The 9,269-nt window shown below is 46.3% G+C and overlaps 1 protein-coding gene across 2 annotated transcripts in view; it reads left to right on the top strand.

Moving 5' to 3' along the window:
- Positions 1 to 4,370: 4,370 nt before the first annotated feature.
- The window catches only part of CDC42 (cell division cycle 42), a 39,205-nt gene continuing 34,306 nt past the window's right edge, over positions 4,371 to 9,269 (top strand). The window contains exon 1 of one of the 2 annotated variants that reach the window (XM_019668839.1): positions 4,371 to 4,480. The gene's annotated coding sequence lies outside the window, so the exon portion shown is untranslated. The remainder of the gene's footprint in view (positions 4,481 to 9,269) is intronic. The other variant, XM_019668838.1, reaches the window with a different exon arrangement.

Below are 9,269 nucleotides of genomic sequence, written 5' to 3'. Positions count from 1 at the left end.
CCATCCCTGCCCCTGGGAGTTTGCAGTAGGGCAGAGACAGCATGGAGATACATGACAGAATAGGGCGAGGTCCTCAAAAAGTCCCCAGAAAAGTGCTATCGGAGTTTCGAAGAGGCAGAGATCGCTTTTGGCAGCCAAGAGCGGAGCGGGCTTTGTGGAAGAGGTGGCATTGCGTTCATTCATGCATTATTTATGAAACATTTTTGAGGGCTGGCAGTGTGCCAGGAAATGAGGGCAAAGGATACAAAAATGAATAAGATAAGATCCCTGCCTGCTCATGGTCGCATGGTTGTGTTAGCACAGGTATAAATGATTCCAATAAGGTATGCTTGAAATACAAAGTGTAATAGGTAGGATTGGTGCCTGGGGTTGTCAGGGAAGTCTTCTGAACTGAGGTCTAGGCTGGTATTTGAAGGAGAGAAGAATAGGAGTTTGGCAGACGAGAAGGGAGCCACTGAATCTGCAGAGGAACAGGTGGGAAAGGACACAGGACAGTGTTGGCAAAAGGGACAGTTCCTGGTGGTAAGGACAAGTGGGACTTGACCCATAGGATGGGTGAGCAGGAAAGGTGTTCTAGGCAAAGGGAACAGCATGAGCAGGGGCATAGAGGCAAGAAATCATGTACCTGCATGCACCAAACTAAGTAAGTCAGTCTAGCTGCAGCATAAGTTGTGTGATGGTTTATTTTATATGTCAATTTGACTGGGCCATGGGGTGCCCAGATATTTGGTCAAGCATTTTTCTGGGTGTGTCTGCATGGGTGTTTGGGGATGAGATTAACATTGGGATTGGTAGACTGAGTACTGCAGACTGCTGTCCCTAATATGGTGAGCCTCATCCAATCAGTTGAAGACCTGAATAGAACAAACTCTTTCGAGTTAGGGAAATGTTTTCCTGGCTTGGGACTAAAACTGAAACATTGGTTTTTCCTGGGCCTTGAGCCTGATGGCCATTGGACTGTCACTGAGACATTGGCTCTTCTGATTCTCAGGCCCTAGGATTTGGACTGGAACTACACCATCTACTCTCCTGGGTCGCTAACTTGCCAACTCACTCACCACCAGATTTTGGGATTATAAGCCTCTATAGTTGTGTGAGTCATATATGTATGGGTAGATAGCTAGAAAGGTAGATAGATATAGATACAGACCTCTCCCTATTGGTTCTAGTCCTCTGGAGAACCTTAATACAGAAGGGATAAGGAAATAGCTTTGAAAAGGCAAGTTGGTACTAGATCATGGAGAACACAAAATTCCTGGCTAAAGAACTTTGAATTTTATTTTGAGGATGAAGAGAAAACACTGGGGGTTTCAGAGCCGGGAAGTGACTTAATAAGAGCTGAGATCTGGGAAGATGAAGGTTGTGCTATATAAAATGAATGAAAAGATTCTCAGAGGAAACCTCTAGAAATTGGATAATTTTGTGGGTATAGGATCTATGATGCAGAAAAGGTTGGGAGTCCCGGATGTATAAGGGTGCAGGGACCCAAAGCAGATACAGGCACTATAGAACTTGGAGCAGGTGGGAACTGGAAGATGATTTCAGTGGTGCTGATGGGACTAAGTCTTAGTAGCTGAAAATTTGGAAATGGGGGTGGGAATAAGGGCTGGAGGAGGTAGAGATCTGGGAATCATTTACATAGAGGGTGGTGGCAAGTACCACACAGGGCCAGACATGGAGGTAGGGGTGGCAGAGTGATTTATCAAGAGTCTTGCAGTTGTGGGCCGGCCGAGTGGCGTGTTGGTTAAGAACTGGCTTGGGATGCCAGAGGGCCCCAGTTCGGATCCCACATATGAGGGCCAGTGACACTGCCTTCCACAGCTAAGATGCTGAACAACAGCTCAACCTGGAGCTGGGCTTCCATGAGTCGCCGGCGACAGCGTAGGCTGCAGCCCCTGTGGCAGTGGGTTGCCATGGGCTACCATGTGTCGCCAACAGCCAGCGTGAGGGGCCAGCAGCCGCAGTGGCTGTCCAGAAGCCAGCGACTGATCTGCCTCGCCCGGGAAGATCGCAATGATGGTGCCAGCTTGGGCCAGTGAAGCAACATCCTCCACAACTAGACTGAAGAACATAAGGACAGCACCTTGTCTGTTCCCCTTCCCTGGGTTCCCCAATAAAATCTTAAAAAAAAAAAAAGAGTCTTGCAGTTGTGAGAGAAGCCTACTCAACCTGGCTCAGGCAGTATAGGGAATTTATTGGCTAATGTGACTGGAAGTTGAGGCAAAACAGAATCCAAGGGCTCAAACAATGCCACTGGAATTTGGTTTCACTGTCCTCATCTCTCAGCTCTGTTTTACCCCTCTGTCTTCGTCTCATTCTCAGGCAGTCTCTTTCCTTGCAGTGGGAAGATGGCTGCTAGCAGTGCCATGATTACATGTTGCCCTCAGCAGATAGATTCATTCAACTGAGCACTTCTGACCATAGTCCCAGAATTGAATCTTGTTGGTGTTTATGGGGTCATATGCCCATTGCTAAAATGCTGTGGCAAGAGGGCTCTCTAAAATGCTGTGATTGGCCAAAGTCATTTCCTCTAGAGCCACTTGGATTGAGAATGGGGGTGGGGCTGCTCCAGGAGAAGTGGAAGTGCTGTTACCAGAAGAAGGAGGAATGGACACTGAGTTGGTAACCACAGGGGAAGCGGAGCTGGAGACTCATAGGCTGCTCTGCCTGTTAATATGAGGCAGCTGTAGCAAATGGGGCAGTGGGGATGGGGCACTGGGAGGCTGGTGTCTGGAAGGGCCAGCAGCAAGGGAAGGGGTAGACTGGGGTTAAGTAGCAATGCTACTGCCCTTTGGGGCTGTGAAGAGGTGGGGGAGGGCCCTTCTGACAAAAACCTGGCAACATAATAGACAAAGTGCTATTGAGTCCTTGTCCTCAGAATAAAGGCAGGAAAAGCCAAGCAGTTGGGTGACACCCCATCAAGATATTGCTGCTGATGGAAAGGGCAGACATTGTCTGGGGACATTCATGGGATTGTGAGACGGGATGAAGGAAAGGTCACTGCTAACTGGCCTTGCAGTGGGAGAAAACACAACCACTTTTCCCTCAAGTTTAAGAAACTAAGCTTATGCATTTTTACAGTAGTGAAAAAGTTATAGCCCCAAACAATTTAAATTCCAATAGTAGGAGATTGGATAAATATTGTAATGCCCATACATTAGAATACAGCCTTTACAAATGATGCTTTATTTGACATGGAAAGATGTTCACAATGTAGTTTTGAGAGAGAAAAGCAGATGACAATCTGTTTTTGTGCAATAGTGTGTGTGTGTGTGTGTATACATACACATATAGCGTGAATAAATATCTGAAGTATACACCAAAATGTTAATAGTTGGTATTATTAGGGGTAGGACTACAGCTGAAGCTTATTCTTTGGTTTGTCTATAATAAGCCTGCTGGATAGTATGATAGTGTAATGGTCAACTAGAGCCAGCCTCCTGGGTCCAAGTCCCAGCTCTGCCACTGCCTGCCTTGGCAACTTTGGCCAACTCCCTTAACACCTCTGAGCCTCAGTTCATATATCAATTAATGGTGGTACTAGTTCTTCACTCATAAAATGGTTGTTGAGTGTTAAATTAGCTGCGATTACATCCAAAGTTGTACCATGCCTAAACACTCAAAAATGTAGTTATTCTTCTTGTGTAATTCATAAGTCCCAAAGAAAATGTGACTATTAAATCAAATATATTGGAAAAATGTCTTTGTTGGCCAAATGTTTGGTAGTCAATAAATGAACTATTATTCAGATAAGCTGTTTTCCTCTAGCACTGGGAAACACGTGAGAATATGACAGCGAAGGTTGCCATTCTCCCGAATGCACATTCGCAGGGAAGACAGATGATAAACAGGTGCTGTGAGGATAGGATGATGAGGAAGGGTTGAGAGCCAACGAAAGGGCTGGTGAAGAGGAACAGGCAGGGGCAACAGTGAGTGCAAGGCCTTGCTGTGGGGAGGAAGTCTCTAAACCGAAAGAAGACGATGCAGCTGGAGCGAGAGACACTGGGGTGTAGGCAGAGATGAGAACAGCTCTCATGCCACAGTGGACCCACAGAATACAGGCCTGGGGAGTCTGGACCATCCACCTGCAGCGTGGTCTCGGGCAAGTCGCTATCACCCTTTGAGTATCCTCCGTCTTCTCTGCAAAATAGGGATAATACCACTTTGCTTCACAAGGTTGCAAGGATCAAAAGCGCTCTGCAAACGACTGCTTACAGTATTATTACAACTATAACCATCAGAGAAAGACGTGCAAATATCAGCCACCAAGCGAGCCGCGCTGAGTGGCGCATGCGCGATAGGCGGCCCGAGCCAGAGCTGGAGATGAATTCAAGCCCCGCCTCGGCCTCTCCTGGCCTCCCACCCACTTCCGCGGGTACCCAACAGTGCGTCGTCTGCGTGCTGACGTCACGCGCGTGCCCCTGTCCGGCAGCTGAGGAGACCCCGCGCAGTGCTGCCAACGCCCCGGCGAGAAGCTGAGGTGAGTGCGGGGCCCGAGGCTCCCCGCGGGAGCGGTGTCCCCACTGTCCTGTCCCCACCGCCTCCGTCCTCTCGCGTCCGCGGGGATAACCCGCCTCGGATCCCGGGAAGCCAGAGAGCGCGGGGCGCGAGGCGGGGGTGGGGGTGGCCAGCTTGCGCGGCTCCGTCCGGGCGAGCGCGAGTCCGGGTTCCTTCGGGGAGTGGAAGGAAGGGGGTCGCGCGGCAGGGAAGGCGGGGGGCGCCCGCTTCCCAGAGAGGTGCACGGCGGGGGCGCGGGGTGCTGGCCGGAGGGCGCGGGCGGGGCCGGGCTGTCACCGGGCAGCGGCGGAAGGAAGGGGTCACACCCATCTCGGCTGCCCGGGCTCCCCTCCCCCCAGCCGGCTCCGAGGGCGGACGGCGGGCCGGTGCGCCGTGGGCCTGGGCCTCGGAGCCGCTGGCGGGTGCACAGGCTGAACGAAGTGTCGGTGGCCCAGGCGACCGGACTGGGTCTTCCTCCTGCGCCCCAGCTTCGACTTCCTGATTCGCCCGGCACGGCCGCCGACATTTTGCGGCGGGCGGGGGGAGGGGAGCGGAATTGCTAGCGCGGCGGGGAAGTGGCCGGGGAGGGGGCGGCCTGTCGGCTGCCCCGGGCTCTGGCTGCGACGCGCCTTCCTCTGCTGCCTCGCCGCCCGACGCTTCGACCGGGCGCGGCGGGCCTGATCGTGGTTTCTCCAGCCCCCTTTATTTCTGCCTTAGGTTGAGTTGCTAATACCATTTCCGTTTGCTTCTCCAACTCAGTCTCCCTGCCTGTTCAACCGAAGCTTCCTTTTCAGGGGGTTACCTAATCACCTCCCGAAACTGTCGTTTGGACACTTGCTTATTCCCCACATTGGGGGGATATTTTCTTTGTTCGTTTTGTTTTTTCCTCCCCTTGTAAGTTCAAGAGAAATGCAGTGTGGAAGATTACGTCATCGCAATATAAGGGGGTGAGAATTTTAACTCCTGCAAGTCAGGGACTCACCAAATTAAGACAGCACTTTTCAGCCTTAGTTGAATATCCTGCCTGCTTCCTACATCATATTCAGAGGTGATCTTTTCAAATCCCGGCCGTCTCAAATGCACCTAAAAGCCTGGAAGGTTTAAAATCTCAAGATGAGGTTGTGCCAGGGAATAAAGCGTAAGACAACACCTTCTACAGCTACTTGCATAGGCAATAACTAAAGATCCCTTTGTACTCGAATGAAGTGAATTTATTTGTGGAAGCATCTCTGGTCCACAGCGACTTTTCCAGACTGTTTAACTTCTCCCATATGACTTAGATGCAGACTCCATACTAAAGCTGATTGTCGTGTGCTTTTTGTGACAAGGGTGTGGTGAAAAGAGAATCAGTTCATTTTATGCCTAATCTTTGCTTGTTAGACACTTTTAATTTTAGTTTTGTAATTAAAAAACAAGGTTTGGATTTTTTAACTAATAACTTGGGCAACATTTTCAGACTTTCGGGATCACAGTATCTGTTCCCCAGAATGTTAGTACATCGTTCATTGACTCCAGGGTACAGTAGCACAGAAAAATGTTAGCATTGTAAAGCAAATGAGATCAGTTGTGTAATGCATTGTTATAAATTCTTGTTGGAACAAGCATTTTCCTATTGTTTCTCACTTGTATAGAAAGAACAGGTTGCTTGTTAAGAAACACTTGAAGTGGTAGGTTTAAACCAGCTTTCTGTATATGTAGATGTTGTAGATGGGATAGGTGTGGAGCTTGAATCTTCTGGAATACATTTGCCATAATCTTGTTTGAAGAATATAAAAATGGAACATTTACCTGCTGCCTTATTTCTTGAGTCTTCCATATTTAAGAAGTTTAATTATGCATATATCAAGTTGTATCCTTCCTTTTAAAATATAGCAGAATAGTCTGAGTTTACAGTGTTTAGACTGAAGCAAGGAGTTAAGAGATTGGTAATTAATTGAATATTAAAAGTTAGCTCTTTTCTAGTAATTTCTTCAAGACCTGAAAGGTATCACATCCTCTTAAAATGTTTTCACATAATAACCAACAACTGTACTCAGTTAAACTTAATTTTTTGGGACTCTAAGACAGGTGTTACAGCCTAGGGTAGTCAGGACTTAAACATCATTGAGATTTTTAAAGCTCACTAAGTCCAGATCTTGACGTTTTTTGTAACATCAAGATTTTTTTATTTGGATACTTTTTTCCACTTATAGTTTTATGGTTTATTAGAAAAGCATTTCTAGTTATTTTTAAAATGGTTATACTAATAAAATGTTTGATCCAAGAGCTGTCACATTTGGAAAGTTTTGAAGTACTGGTTGCTGTGCTTGTCTGGGAGTAGTATTTATAGGCATTCTTGGAAGTAAAAGTCAAATTGTACTTTTATTTGTAGGTATGTTTTAAATGCATTTCTTTATTGTTTTATGCTCTTTTTGAGTGGTTGAGGAAACACTTAATGAGAAGCATTTCAGGCTACAGGGCCTCTTCAGGAGAAGAAAGGTTAATATTTTAACTTATTTCCCATAAATAGATCTATAAATCCTCTTATATTAAAGGGCTTCATTCTGGACCTTCAATATTCTCTTCCAAATGTATTATTTTCACCCACTAGAATGTAAGTTCTATGAGGGCAGGCTTTTATTTTTTTTAGCTGAGCCATCCTGCCCCTGGTTGGCAGTTCAGCGGCTGCTCAGCTCGAGCTGGGACTTGAACCACTGTTGCTCAGAGCTCGCACTCTTGAGTGAGCTCTTAACCAACTGAGCCACTCGGCCGGCTTAAGTAAGCCACTCGGTAGGCAGGCTTTGACCTGGCATGGTCACCCCTGTATTCCTAGCACTTAGAATATGTCACACACATAGTAGGCCTCAAGAAATGGTTGTTGAATGAATTTGATGATGTCTGAGGCTTAACTTTCTCTTTCTGCATATTCTGTATGCCTGTGTACTGTGTTTCCTGAGACTTCTTTTGTGCTTGCTCAGCCATATCCATATATTTGGGTTCGTTGAAGTGATGATTACGAATCTACTTTTGTTTGACCATATTCATCTGTATAATCTAGTATCTTCTGCAGCTGTACTATCTGGACAGTTTACTATTGCTTAGAAAATCTTTTCTGATGATCAGTTCTTATACTCGTAGAAAATATTCAGATTTTAATGTTTGTTTCCTTCCTCTATATCTTTGTTTGCAAATAGCAACTTATTTTTGCCACCTTTTCCCCTCTACTGAGCAGTATCAAATTCCTGATCATGTTATGTTTTGTCCCTTCCCAGTTTCTACTTTTAGTTACTCATCCCTTTAGTCCAAAATATTTTTGCTAAAGCAATTTTTATTACTTGTCATTTCAGCTATGTCTACTCTCCTTCACTAGTTGCCTCTGGGACATTGGTCTTAAACTGCTTATTTCATGAAGTGAAACCAGGTTTTGTCACCAAAATGGTGTCCCATTAAAATATTTTCCCAAATATTTAGCTATTATGCTGAAGTCCAATACAATTTCTAATATTGCAAAAAACTGCATTTTGTTAAGTCATGGTATTCACCAAGCTTCACACTACACTTTAACAATTGTTCGTTTTCTCCAAGAGTAAGCCGTTATGATCTGCCATTTTAATTCTGCTGTGTAGACTTGAGAGAGATGCTCCTAGTATAGTGATTAAAAGTGTAGACCCTGGAACCTGACTGTCTAGGTTCAAATCCTGGCTCTGCCATATATTAGCTGTGTACAATCTTTGTGACTCAGGTTTACCTCTGTATAAGACGGCTAGCAATAGTCTGTATCTCCCAGTGGTTTTTTTTTTTTTTTTGTAAAGATTTTTATTGGGGAATTGGGGGATGGGAACAGCACTGGGGAATTGGGGGAAGGGGAACAGACAAGTTGCTGTCCTTTTGTTCTTCAGTCTAGTTGTGGAGGACGTTGCTTCACTGGCCCAAGTTGGCACCATCATTATGCTCTTCTTGGGCGAGACAGATCAGTCGCCAGCTTCTGGACAGCCACTCACGGTGGCTGCTGGCCTCTCCCGCTGGCTGCTGGCTACACACGATAGCCCATGGCAACCCACTGCATTAGGGACTGCAGCCTACGCCGTTGCCGTGGACTCACGGCAATCCAGCTCCAGGTTGAGCTGTTGTTCAGCATCTTAGCTGTAGAGGGCTGTGTCACTGGCCCTCATATGTGGGATCTGAACTGGGGCCCCTCTGGCGTCCCAAATCAGCTCTTAACCAGCTTGCTGCTCGGCCGGCCCTTTCCCAGTGTTCTGAGAATCAAATCAGTTAAGCTATGTGAAGCACTGGCACATAGTGTTTGCTCTTATTATTATACTATCTCTTAGGCCCCCACCTTTGAGAAGCTGTCTGCGTTTCCCCCAAATATCAACATCTTAACCACCCCTACCCCAGATTAATCTCATGAAACCATTTAAATTATTAAACGAAGTGGAAATTGTTGCCTGCTTTAAATTTTCATGTGTTGTCTTAACCAGAGTCCTAGAAGCAAGGGTGTAAGGTCCCAAGTACCGCAGTGTATGGTCTAGGGACCAGCAGTATAAGCATCACCTTGGAGCTCATTAGAAATCTCAGGCTCCATCCCAATCCTACTGAATCAGAATCTGTTATAACGAGATCCCCACGTGACTTCTTTGCATATTAAAGTTTGAAGCACCCTCTTCGGGACTGCCAGAGTGATGCCTTAAGGAATTTCAGAAACAATGTTGAGTATTTTATTCTTGCCTTTCCCCCTACTTAAGTATAACCTGGTTTCTTTTAGGCAGTGTAACTGAGTTTATTGCAAGGAT

The sequence above is a fragment of the Hipposideros armiger genome, unplaced genomic scaffold, assembly GCF_001890085.2.
Source record: "Hipposideros armiger isolate ML-2016 unplaced genomic scaffold, ASM189008v1 scaffold_540, whole genome shotgun sequence".
In the NCBI taxonomy this organism is placed as follows: Eukaryota; Metazoa; Chordata; class Mammalia; order Chiroptera; family Hipposideridae; genus Hipposideros; species Hipposideros armiger.
Note: the sequence above shows the minus strand (reverse complement) of the source record. Positions and strands in the feature narration are given on the sequence as shown.